A 13,135-nucleotide genomic window follows, 5' to 3' on the forward strand; every position below is an offset into this window, starting at 1 on the left:
GGCTGCTTCCCACTAGCTATGTACCTTACTAGAGTCTGTCATACAGAGTGAAGTCAGTCAGAAAGAGAAAGACAAATACCGTATGCTAACACATATATATGGAATTTAAGAAAAAAAAATGTCATGAAGAACCTAGGGGTAAGACAGGAATAAAGACGCAGACCTACTGGAGAACGGACTTGAGGATATGGGGAGGGGGAAGGGTGATATATACATGTCTGTTTCTGATCATCACTGAATCCTTTGCAATTACACAGGGCCTGGCAACAGTAGGCATTTAATAAATAGTTTTTGAATGAATCAGTGAAAGAGCTCTTAAATTGGCAGGCTGTGGTGGGAGGGTAATGATAGCATAATTGCTACTAGTGAAATCATTTAAAGCATATGTTCTATGTTGGGTGTCAGGACTAGTCTTCTTGTTTATAAAATCTGACCATTTTATATCGTTCCCTTGTCATCACAGCTGTGATCTCGCTACTGCATGAAGATGCACTATTAAGCATTTTGCTTAGAAAATGAGCATGCAGGATGTTTTAAGATATCATAAGATTTATTAAATTCATAATTTAATTTCCCCAGTGAAGACATTTTCCTTTTGAAAGGAGGGCACACCTAAAAACAATCAACTTAAGTGGCCGTGCTCAGGCAAATTACATCTTTGTGTACACAGAGAGCTTTCGGTAGGACCCCAGAATCAAGGTGGGTAATTAAAACCTGTCAAAGAAAATGTGATGGGGGAAGATGAAGATGGACAAGTCTTTTGAATCATCCAAAAGAACACAGCTTGATGGGCTTGAGTTTACAAAGCAGCAGCCTCCTAGAACAGGCTGTTAAAGGAAGATCTCTGAGCACCGGAAGAAGCAGCTTGCGTTTATGAAGAAGTAGTATGCTAGGCTGACTGTGTTTTACTTTTATTTTTGAAGATTAACTTGGTCGGTGGGTATACATATAACCTGCGCTTCCTTACGCAACGTCATCTTTCCAGAAAGAAAACAGGAGGAAAATATTTCTAAATGTTCACAGGACTGGTTTCCACTGAATTTTCTCACTTCTCTTCCTGGCAGCCATTCCGAACAACAAAAACAATAATACAACAAAACAAAGAGAATTACGCAGAAATCACATTTTCAGCAAAACCAGCAGAACACCCACAAACTCCCAAATCGGAGTCAGGCAGAAAGCCGAGGAGGAAAGGGATAGGAACGTGGCAGGTAAATGAGAGGTAGGAAGGGGACCTAGCTGCAGCAGAGCTCAAAGAGCTCTGCCAAGTACACCCTCCCCCGAAGCGAGGACCTCAGTCTGAGAGCATTGCAGTGTGGAAAGGCAGGGACTGATGTAGGTGGTGGAGGGTGAATGGGCAAATCTCACTAAGGGCCAGAAAAATTCTTTCTAAAAATGACTGTATCATTTCTGTCCCCACGTGACTGGTAAGGTGCAGGGTCATCCATGAAATAACCGAGGGAGAAAAGAACTAGGTTTTGTCTGAGAGTCAGAGGATGCGTGAGTACACAGATGCATCATACTATAAAGAAACAGTGGATAACTGTAGCAACAGCAAAGGAAGCCCTCGGTTCATGAATGCTTGAAAAATGACTGCCTACCTTCTGATTCTCTTAAAAAAAAAAACACAAAACTTGTTCAGGCCATGGGAGGGCTCTGGCGTCCGGGATGAAGGCGCGTCGCTCTCTGCGGGTGGCCCTGGAATCACCCTGGGAACCGGACCAGGGCTGCGGAGAGGGTAGAGCCTTGTCTCCGGTCGGGGAGGAGCGGGACAGGGGGCGCCTAGAGGGAGCTGAGACGGCTCGGGACAGGGAGGCGCCCGAGGCTGGCGGTGTGGCCGCCGCCGCGGCCGAAGAGCACGAACCCCCTCGCGCGCGCACAGGACGAGGATTGGCGGCGGCCGAACAAGACACTCCTCACGAACTTGGCCGCTGCGGCCGTGGGCAGGCTGGGGAGGTGTCCTGCGCCGCCGTGCCCCTTTACCGGCTCTACGGCCAGACTACTGGACCTGGAGAATCGGCAGTAGCAGGTCATGCATCAGAGCAGACTGGAAACATGGTACCTGTTAAGGATCGCATCACTGAAGTCACCTTTAATGCAGATGTGCTTTCAAGTCTCCAGTGGAACTTTAGACCTCAGCAAACAGAAATATACGTAGTGCCAGGGGAGGCTGCACTGGCGTTTTATAAAGCTAAGACTCCTACTGACAAACCAGTAAACGGAATTTCTACATAGAATGTTGTACCATTTGAAGCTGGACAGTATTTCAATAAAATACAGTGCTTCTGTTTTGTTTTGAAGAACAAGGGCTTAATCCACAAGAGGGAGTAGATATGCCAGTATTTTTCTACATTGATCCTGAATTTGCTGAAGATCCAAGAATGGTGAATGTTGATCTCATCATTCTTTCTTATACTGTTTTTTTTTTTTTTTTTTTTTTCGGTACGCGGGCTTCTCACTGTTGTGGCCTGTCCCGTTGCGGAGCACAGGCTCCGGACGTGCAGGCTCAGCAGCCATGGCTCACAGGCCCAGTCGCTCCGCGGCATGTGGGATCTTCCTGGACAGGGGCACGAACCCGTGTCCCCTGCATCGGCAGGCGGACTCTCAACCACTGCGCTACCAGGGAAGCCCAGCAGTCACTATTTTAAAAGCTCAAAATGGAAGAGGAATCACTAAAGCCCTAACAGCTTGCCCAAAGATTACATTCTGATTTCAAATTTGACTGTATTTTTCCTTTAAGATCTAGGGCTATTTTACATTCAGAGTACTAAATAAGTACTTTGACATTTCAGTACCATGAAATTTAAATAAAATGTATATCTAGTAGGCTTCTAGCATTTCTTGTGATAGTTCCAAGTCTCCGAATTTTAAAATGTAAGTGCGATTGTGAAGATTTACCGCCAGCAGAGTTCTTCTGAAAAAAGATGTATTAAACTGTTTGAATAGAAAAAAACAAACAAACAAACAAAAAAACCCAAAACCAAAAAACTTGTTCAAATAAGAGTAACATAAAAGGAATATGCATGCAGGTCTTCTAGGGAATATGGAAAACAGCAGCTATAAATTTCTTATAAATAATGAAAATGTACCAGGAAAATATGTTGCCACGAAGTTTAAAAGCATAACCCGACTTAGAAACAGTAATTCATGAAGCAATTACAGCTATAAAGGAAGATCACAAAGCAGAATGATAAGAACTCAGGGGAAAAAGTGAGAAAACGAAGGTTGCTGGTAGACAGCTGGAGGATGTGAAATAGGAACTGGCAGAATTGAAGGAAAGGAAGGTCAATAAAGGGACACAAAAGACAAGAACGAAAAGAGCACAGAAATGGTGCCGAGATAAAAAGGATAAAGAAGGATTAGAGAAACAAGGCAATATAGCCAACATATGCGTAGCTGTGATTCGCAAAGAAAGTCAAACCAATGGAATAGAATAATTATCTTAAAATATAAGGCAAGAGAGCTTTTCTGAAATAAAAAGTCTAAAATCTGTTTAATGAAAACGTAACCATTTTATCAGTGAGACGTCATTCAGAATGGTCAGTGTAAAGAAATGTCGCAGAAAAAGTTTTGAAAGGAATCCTTTAGGTGGTCAAGCAAAAAGATAAAATGAGGTTAAGGGAGAGAAAATGAGGTGGACATTAGACTTACCTGCAGAAACATGTAACCTGAGCGCAGAACAGAGCAGCATCTACAAGAGATTGAGCTAAGAAAGCAGGAGCCAACGATTCTCTGTCTAGTTAAGCTCTTTCCAATGTAAAGACTCAAGTAAAAAGAGCTTCGGACATGCCAGAATTTGGGTACTATTGCTCAAATGAACCTTTCTAGGGGAAAATCCTAGAGGATGGGCTGTAGACAGACATGAAACAGAAAATGTCAACAGAAAAATGTCATCAAAGAACCAGTGGCCAACACCCCCATGTTCATGACAGCACTATTCACAATAGCCAAGACATGGAAGCAACCTAGGTGTCCACTGATGGATGAATGGATAAGGAAGATGTGGCATGCATATATATATATTTACTCAGCCATAAAAATAATGAAATGTTGCCATTTGTGACAGACATGGGTGGACCTTGAGGGCATTATGCTTCGTGAAACAAGTCAGACAGAGAAAGACAACTACTGTATGATCTCACTTACATGTGGAATCTAAAAAAAAAAACCCTAAGCTTATAGATACAGAGAACAGATTGATGGTTGCCAGAGGCGGGGGGTGGTGGTTGTGTGAAATGGTGAAGATGGGCAAAAGGTACAAACTTCCGGTTATAAAATAAAGAAGTCCTGGGGTGTAATGTACAGCATGGTGATTATAGTTAATAATCCTGCACTGCATATTTGAAAGTTGCTAAGAGAGTAGATCTTAAAAGTTCTCATCACAAGAAAAAATTTTTTTAACTGTGTATGGTGACAGATGTAAACTAGACTTATGGTGGTGATCTTTTTCTAAAATTTAATTTTATTTATTTATTTTTCTACAGCAGGTTCTTATTAGTTATCTATTTTATACATATTAGTGTATACATGTCAATCCCAATCTCCCAATTCATCCCACCACCACCACCACCCCCTCCCCGGCTTTCCCCCCTTGGTGTCCGTATGTTTGTTCTCCACGTCTGTGTCTCTATTTCTGGTGGTGATCATTTTTGCAGTATATACAAATATTGAATCATTATGTTGTACGCCTAAAACTAATATAACGCTATATGTCAGTTATACCTCAATAACAATAAAAAAAGAACCAGTGGCCAAAATCTAGCTCAACACATTTTAGAAGAGGTGTATCATTTTCATGGATTTAAAAGGAATATCTTTATGATCTGATATGACATGAAGTTTCTGTAGCTATACACATGTAGATATACTTTAAGAATTGTTTTCTATTACTAGTTTGTTTTACTTTTTTTCTAAATCCTTAATGGCTGTTGAATATTATGAAATGTCTTTTATGCATATATTGAGATAGTCATGTGTGTTTTCTCCTTTAATCTCCTAGTTGCTGTGAATTCTATGAATATTTTTTTTCTAATGCTAAGGCTTCCTTTCATTAGCAAATAAATCCCGTCTGGTCATGTTATTTTACATTATTTATAATTAGTGAATTTTATTGAAATATTTATTAAGAGTTTTTGCATCAGGTTCGTGAGAGAAATTGCATTACAATTTTCCTTTCTCAGACTGCCGTCATCTAGTTAAGACTATACGAAATCCTAAAATGAACTGGGCATCTTTTCTTTGTTCATATCTCTAGAAGAATTTTTATATGACAGCAATTAACATTTTCTCGCTGGTTTCATGAAACTATTTGGGTCTGGTCTTTCTTTTTCTGAGTAAATGTTAAACTAATGTGTCAGTTTCTTAAACTGTTAGGGATGTATTCAAGGTTCTTGTTTTCACTGAGTTTTGAATAATTTGTTTTTCTAAGAAATTATCTACTTACATTTTCAATATATTGGTATAAAATCTATTTCTGTTCTAGTCCTATGATAGATTTAATATCTACTGTAAATTTATCCCTGTTCCTGTCTTCATTCCTAATAGTGTTTATATTATGCTTTCTTTTTCTCTTTTTGGTGATCTTATTCAGAGGCTTAGTGATATCAGTATTTGCAAAGAACAGCAATAACACAAAAATATTTACAGTGATCATCTCTGGGTGATTTTGCTTATCTTCTTTATTTTCTTATGTATTTTAAAAGTTTCCCCAATAAACGTATATTATGAACCTCCCCAATAATTCCAGTAATAAAGTGATACATTTTTGAACAGAATAAAAAAATGTGGACTGAATAGGAGATTCACAACTGGTTGAATGGCTTTTCCTAGATGGTCTATAAATAATATCAAGAAAAAATGGAGAATGGTCTTTAGTGGTATGCATAAGCCTTTCTTTTTGGCCCTATTCTGAACAGTTTTTTAATCATCAACTTCCATGGTGATATATTAGACACTATTACGAGATTTAGAATATAATACATCTTGGGAAAATATTTAAAATACTGGATTTTAGATTTAGTATTTCTCCAGTTTTGACAGTGGAAGCATTCTTTCTGGTCATCCAAATGGCACTTTTAGGTGGGTGAATTAGAAACAAGCTGCCCCCTCCTCAAGACTCTATTGTCATTTTCTGGAAAATTATGGTAATAAATAAATAACTAAGAAAACTACTAATATAAATGATGTTCTCTAGAATTAGACTGTGCACAATAGTAAGGAGTGACCTTGGGCTAGAAAGACACATTTGTATTTATAAGATGACATTTAATAAAGATAAACATAATAGTCTACATTATGTTAAACCACCTAAGCGCATAGTACAAGGTAAGACAAACATGTCAAAATGATTTCATGTGAATGAATGGCTCACAGTTTTTATCTGAGTATAAGACAGGTTGGCATGGCTGCCAGACGAGCTGGTACCTTGATAGAAGTAGGGTATTCGTATCCAAAGATTTTCAAAGGGTGCTGTGAAGTCCAAATTCAACTGAAATATTGTTCACAAAATAATATCATAAGTTAAGAGAGATGCTGCTTTTCTTGGAACAAAATACAATTTGTCTGTTGTCAGCTAAAAGAGCTTGATGTCCTATTCTCAGAGAATTGCTGAAGGAACTAGGTATTCTGAAGATAGAAAAATGAAGACTTATGGGCGACCAATAGTTTTCTTTTTTTTTTTTTGCGGTACGCGGGCCTCTCACTGTTGTGACCTCTCCTGTTGCGGAGCACAGGCTCCGGACATGCAGGCTCAGCGGCCATGGCTCACGGGCCCAGCCGCTCCGCGGCATGTGGGATCCTCCTGGATCGGGGCACGAACCCGTGTCCCCTGCATTGGCAGGCGGACTCTCAACCACCACGCCACCAGGGAAGCGAACAATAGTTTTAATCAAACATTTGAAGGACTGCCTTGTAGAAGAAAAATTTGATTTATTTCACATAGCTCTACATCCAAGTTAAAGAAAGAGAGGTGGGCTTGGACTCACGATAGAGAAGAATCTTCTAAGAAGGGTGTCAAGAATGGAAACTGCTTCTGGGGTGAAAATTCAGGGACCCTTTCTAGAGGCCATTTGATGACGTGCAAAAAGCCTTACCATCTGGCATTCCCATTGGCCCAGCGAATCCAGGAATTTCTACTGATTAAGTAATTGCATGCTTCGTGAGGCATTTGTAACAGTGAAAGATTTGGATAGGTTACTAAGTAAATACAGGAAAAGAAAAAAGAAATGTGAGGGGGAAAGAAAATCAAACAGAGCAGAATGGGGGCAAAGAGAATGAACTCAATGGAACAGAAACTACTGTTGCAAGTACAGGGGTGGAAAGGAGCATGAGATATTATTAGAAAATCGCCAGTCAAAATAGGGTTGAATGCAGGCCACTGAGGCAATGGCCCAATTTTTTTGTTAATTAGACGAGAGAATTGTGATTGCTAAAATAAAACTTAGATTGAGGATCTCTAGTGAAGTGAGGTCAACAAAAATAGCTAATAAATGGGAAATTACTTTAGTCCTTTGCAAGTGAAGAAACCTATTACTCATGGGTGTTAAATGGTTTGTAATGTAGAGAAAGGAAACAGATTCCTCTGGAGATCATTCACTATAATGCTGCATCAATAGAGGACTTCAGGATGTAATATACTGAGGAAATACTGGCTTTGGAAGTGTGCGTTCCATGCTAGACCATAGTCCAAATGTTTGTGACTGTCTCCATCTGAAAACAACGGAAAGGGTAAACAAGTCTGCAGAATAATTATTCAAAATCAGAATTTTAAAATTATTTGAAGATACTAAGATTTACTTGAACTTCTTTTTTTTTGAATGTAAGACGAGTGCATAATATTTGGGAATACTAACCAGAAAAAACGGTCCACATTTTATTGAAAAAGACGTTTAAGGCATTATTCATAATGGTGAAAAATGTAAAAAAAAATTCAAATGCGAAATAATTGAGAAATCAGTATTCTCACCATGGTGTGTTAGCATACTTTAATAGCCACAATATTTTTATTAAAATGCTAGACATTAAAAATAATAAGCATTTATTAAAATGATAAGCATATATATGCATACAATGTATATACACAAAATGATACGTTATGATAATTATGAAACTACTGGCAAATTAAATAGTTACTTCTTAATTGCCAGATTCATTGATAGACTTTTCATTCCAGGTCTGACTCGATCCCTCTTTGGTAGTTGACCTTGTTCAACTTTTCCTATTTCTTGAAATCCTGATCTCCCTTTACTTCCACGCTGTTTTGATCTTGCTGACCCATTAGCATGGTTTTCCTTTGCTACCTGTCTGTGTTTAAATATCTGTGTAACCTAGGAAACTGGTCTGTGCTGCCTCACCTTCTAACATACATGTCCCAATGTGATCTCATTCACTCAAACTTTCCTCTACCTTCTACGTGATAACTCCCAGCTAATCTTTCTCCAGCCCTGACAGCTTCCTGAACTCCAGACTCATAAATTCAGCTGCCTTCACTTTTCTGTCTTCCTCACCTGAGGACCTTTGACCAACCTGGCACCTTAAAGATATGGTAGAAAGCTACATTTACTTCTCTCCATCTTTATTGCTTCTAGCTTAGTCTGAACCACAATCATCTCTTGTCTGAATTATTGTAATATCCTTCTAAATAATATTCAGATAAGTGAAAGCTTGCTTATGGGACACCTTCAACTGGATATTCTATAGACACATCAGATTCAAGATGTCTAGAACTATATCATCTTTTCCATCCCAACTTATCTTTTCTCCCAGATTACCTATCTCAATTGGAGATACTGACATGCATCCAATTTTTCGAAAAATGGTACAGATGAACCTATTTGTAGGGCAGGAATAGAGACGTAGATGTAGAGAATGGACATGTGGACGTGGGGGGGAAGGGGAGGGTGGGATGAACTGGGAGATTAGGTTTGACATAGACACACTACCATGTGTAAAGTAGCTAGCTAGTGGGAACCTGCTGTATAGCACAGAGAGCTCAGCTCGGTGCTCTGTGATGACCTAGATGGGTGGGATGGGGGGTGGGGTGGGAAGGAGATCCAGGAGGGAGGGGATATATGCATACATATAGCTGATTCACTTCATGGTACAGCAGAAACTAACACAACATTGTAAAGCAATTATACTCCAATAAAAATTAAAAAAAAAAATTCTTACCATCAGCATCCCTCCTCTCTCCCACTATGGTAAGAAATCCTTGAGTGTAGAAGTTGTATTTTTCAACTTTGTATGCCCAGTCTTTAACAGAGTACCTGACATGTAGTTAATGCTCACAAGTATTTGATTTACAAATTATATTATGTACAAAAAAAGGCAAAAATACATGCAACATGTTAATTGCAAATGTGTAAAATGTATGTATTTACATATAGATATTGGAAAGATGTCTTCAAGTGATATGAAGCATTGGCATTTTAGTGTAAGTTTAAGTGAATATTAAACATTCTAAATTTTAAAAAAGCAGCAAATATATAACACATAGACAAAGAGGAATCTAGACCCAATAGTTTAAAATAGTTTAAAATGGCTTAAAATAGACTAACATAGTTTAAATAGTCTAAATAGTCAAATAGTTTAAAATAATCTAACAAACACAGAAATTGATGCCCTTTTAGTCCATCTCCGCGTGAAAGAAGTCTCCAGGACCACTGAATGCGTACATTGATCTCATTTAGCTGATATGCTCTGGGCAGATGATTTCACACACTTTTCATACAAAGTTTCAAAAATGATTAGGTTCAAAAAACATATCACAGATGAGGTGGTAGATTCTGTGGCAGGTGGCATAATGGCTCGCCAAAGATGCCCACGTTTTAAGCCAGGGAAACTGTGACAGTGTTACCTTACATGGCAAAAGGGACTTTGCAGAGGTGATTAAGTTAATGATTTTGAGATGGGAGATTATCCTGGATTGTCCAGATGAACCCAATGTGATTACAGGGGTCTTTGTAAGTGAAAGAGGGAGGCAGGAAAGTCAGAGAAGACGACGTGACCACAGAAGCAGAGATTAGCGTGATGTGATTGCCGGCTCCGAAGATGAAGGCGGAGCCAGGCGTCAAGGAATACAGGCAGCCTCTAGAAGCTGGAAAGTTGGCAAGAAAATGCATTTTCCCCTAGAGCCTCCAGAAGGGACACAGCCCTGCTGATATGATTTTAGCTCAGTGAGACCCATTTCAGACTTCTGATCCCCAGAGCTGTAAGATAATAAATTTGTGTTTAAATCATTAGATTTGCAGTTACTTGTTATAGCAGCAATAGGAAACGAGTACAGATGCTGTAGGATTTCACTTCCTCAAAAGCCTGACTAAATGAAATTGTGTCCTCTAACGGTAACTTCTGCAATGTCTCTTAAATCTGCCTTGTTTCAGTTCATGTTGGTACCGCCATGTTTTCACACTTAATAGTAATAATCATAGCATTTCTTGAGGCATTACATAATATATAATGCTCCCTTTCCAAGCGTTGTTCTACATCTTTTATATTACATTCACCCATTTAATCCTCTCAAGACCCTTACATGATAGGAATTGTTATTACCACCATATTACAAAGGAGGAGCCCATGGCAGAGAGAGGTTAAATAACTCACTCAAAGTTGCCTAATCTGTAAAACACAGGGTTTGAACACAGCTGTCTGGATCCAAAGCTGTACTTTATCTTCCTAAAACTGACTGCATGCCTTTGAATGGCATGACTGTCACTAAAAGTGCCCTCCTCGCCAATTTACCATTTATATGCACTCTGTTGTTAACTATTATGGTAGACATAATTTTGACTCCCATGATCTCTAACCCCTGCTGTCACACCCGTGAATATGTTCTGGTTCATGGCAAAAGGGACTTTGCGGATGTCAGTAACGTTACTGATCGGTGATCTTAAAATAAGTCGATTATACTGGATTAATCTGGGGGGACCCACTGTAATCACAGGAGCCCTTAAAAGAAGAGGGGTGTTATGTCTATGTTACCATAATAAAATAAAATTAAAAAGTAAAAGAAGAGTTTTCTCCTGGCTGAGGGCAGAAGAGAAAGTCAGAGAGATGTGGCAGAGAGAGTCAGAGGGATTCAAAGCACGATCAGAGGTTTGATACGACGTTTGGTGGCTTGCAGATGCAAGGACCTCAGTTGTACAGCCGTGGGGAACTGAATTCCGCTATCTGCCTAAATTCATTTGGAAGTAGAATCTTCCCCAGAGCCTGCAGATGAGAGCCCAGCCCAGCTGATATCTTCATTTCAGCCTTGGAAGGCCTTGAGCACGCCACTCAGCTGAGCTAGACTGTGCCCAGACTTCTGATCCATGGAGATGTTGACCTTTCTAAACTCCTCTCCCACAAGACTCTGAACTGAGCTGGCTGGTGAAATAACTACTATGATGTTGTGAATTCTATTTCTTCTTCTCTCCCTCTCTCTGTGCCTTTCCTCTCTCCTGCCTGTGATCCATCCATCCATCAATCCACTCACCCACCCACCCACTTGCCTATTAATTCATCCATCCATCCACCTACTCACCTATCCACCCACCTATCCATCACCCATCTGTCCATCCATCCTTCCATACATACATAAATGGTGTTTGTTAGGCACTAAGTCAGGCATGGGAGATACAGAGATAAATTACTGAGAGATTAGTAAAAATGGGCAAAAGCTAAGAGAAATCCCTACCAATGTGCTTCCAAAGAAATGATACCAAAGCTTCAGAGACATAGTGTTTCAAATGGGGAAACGTTTCTTCTTTATCCTCCCTTTCCTAAACCCCAGGTTGGAATTTTTCTTCCTATCAACCTCCATATTCCTTGTTCAGGTATCTTCATACTGCTTCTTACTTTGCCTTGTATTCTACTTATCTAACCACCCAGTGTCCCACTAGACTACAAACTCTCTAAGAGTATGAGCTATTTTACAAATCTTTGAATTCCCCTCTCATCTCAGCTTCAGCTCTTGTACACAGCAGAACCTCACTTTTTGTTACCTGAATTGATCACTCAGGAAGAGCTCCTTTACGATAAATCCTATCACACACTTTACTTTGTAACAGGATCTCCAAGTTCCAACACAGGATCTATCTATTTCAGGTAACAGGCACCCACAATAATAATTCTTGAAAAATTCCCCATTCCTCAAAGTATTCTAAGGTTGTAACCCAAAAGGCTTTTCTAATGAGATGTTACAAGGAAGAAGGAAAGTCATCAACTTCAACTTTTTAAGGAAAAAGCTAATTAAAAATTTTTTTTCTTGAAATATAGTTGGTTTACAATGTTGTGTTAGTTTCAGGTGTACAGTAAAGTGATTCAGTTATATCTATCTAGTCTTTTTTTTACATTGTCTTCCACTATAGGTTATTACAAGATATGGAGTATTAGTTCCCTGTGCTATACACTAGGTCCTTGTTGGTTATCAATTTTACATATGGTAGTGTGTATATTTTAATCCCAAACTCTTAATTTATCCCTCTCTCCCTGTCCCCTTTGGTAACCATAAGTTTTCTTTCTATCTCTGTGAGTCTATTTCTGTTTTATAAATAAGTTCATTTGTATCCTTTTTTTAGATTCCACATATAAGTGGTATCATATGATGTTTGTCTTTCTCTGTCTGACTTCACTTAGTATGATCATCTCTAGGGTCCATCCATATTGCCGCAAATGGCATTATTTCATTCTTTTTTTATGGCTGAGTAATATTCCATCGTATATATGTACCACATCTTCTTTATCCATTCATCTGTGGATGGACATTTAGGTTGCTTCCATGTCTTGGCTATTGTAAACAGTGCTGCTGTGAACATTGGGGTGTGTGTGTCTTTTTGAATTACGTTTTTCTCCAGATATATGCCCAGGAGTGGGATTGCTGGATCATCTGGGGGAAAAGCTACCTAATTTTAAGGATATCATAATTTAAACTTGTTAGTAGCCCTTTAAGTCTTTTGGGGACATGCTAAAAGCTAAGGACTCTTCTCCAGAACAGGATGAACACAAACAACCCCCTCCTCAATTGTTAAATTCAGGAGTTCACGACCCCCTAGAGTCCATTCTTGGGGACTACATGTCCTATCTGTCCACAGTCGCAGGCTAGGAGCACTGAATTAGGTGAATGGGTGTGCCCTGCCTTCCTGCATCTGAGTTCTCCTCC

At 39.3% G+C, this 13,135-nt stretch overlaps 1 protein-coding gene and 1 pseudogene across 12 annotated transcripts in view; one reads left to right on the forward strand and one right to left on the reverse strand.

The window, feature by feature from the left end:
* The window catches only part of DLGAP1 (DLG associated protein 1), a 320,739-nt gene that overhangs the window by 289,545 nt on the left and 18,059 nt on the right, over positions 1–13,135 (reverse strand). The gene's annotated exons all lie outside the window — the stretch shown is intronic.
* On the forward strand, positions 1,646–2,746 carry LOC132504378 (cytochrome c oxidase assembly protein COX11, mitochondrial-like; annotated as a pseudogene).

Source organism: Lagenorhynchus albirostris, chromosome 14, assembly GCF_949774975.1.
Source record: "Lagenorhynchus albirostris chromosome 14, mLagAlb1.1, whole genome shotgun sequence".
In the NCBI taxonomy this organism is placed as follows: domain Eukaryota; kingdom Metazoa; phylum Chordata; class Mammalia; order Artiodactyla; family Delphinidae; genus Lagenorhynchus; species Lagenorhynchus albirostris.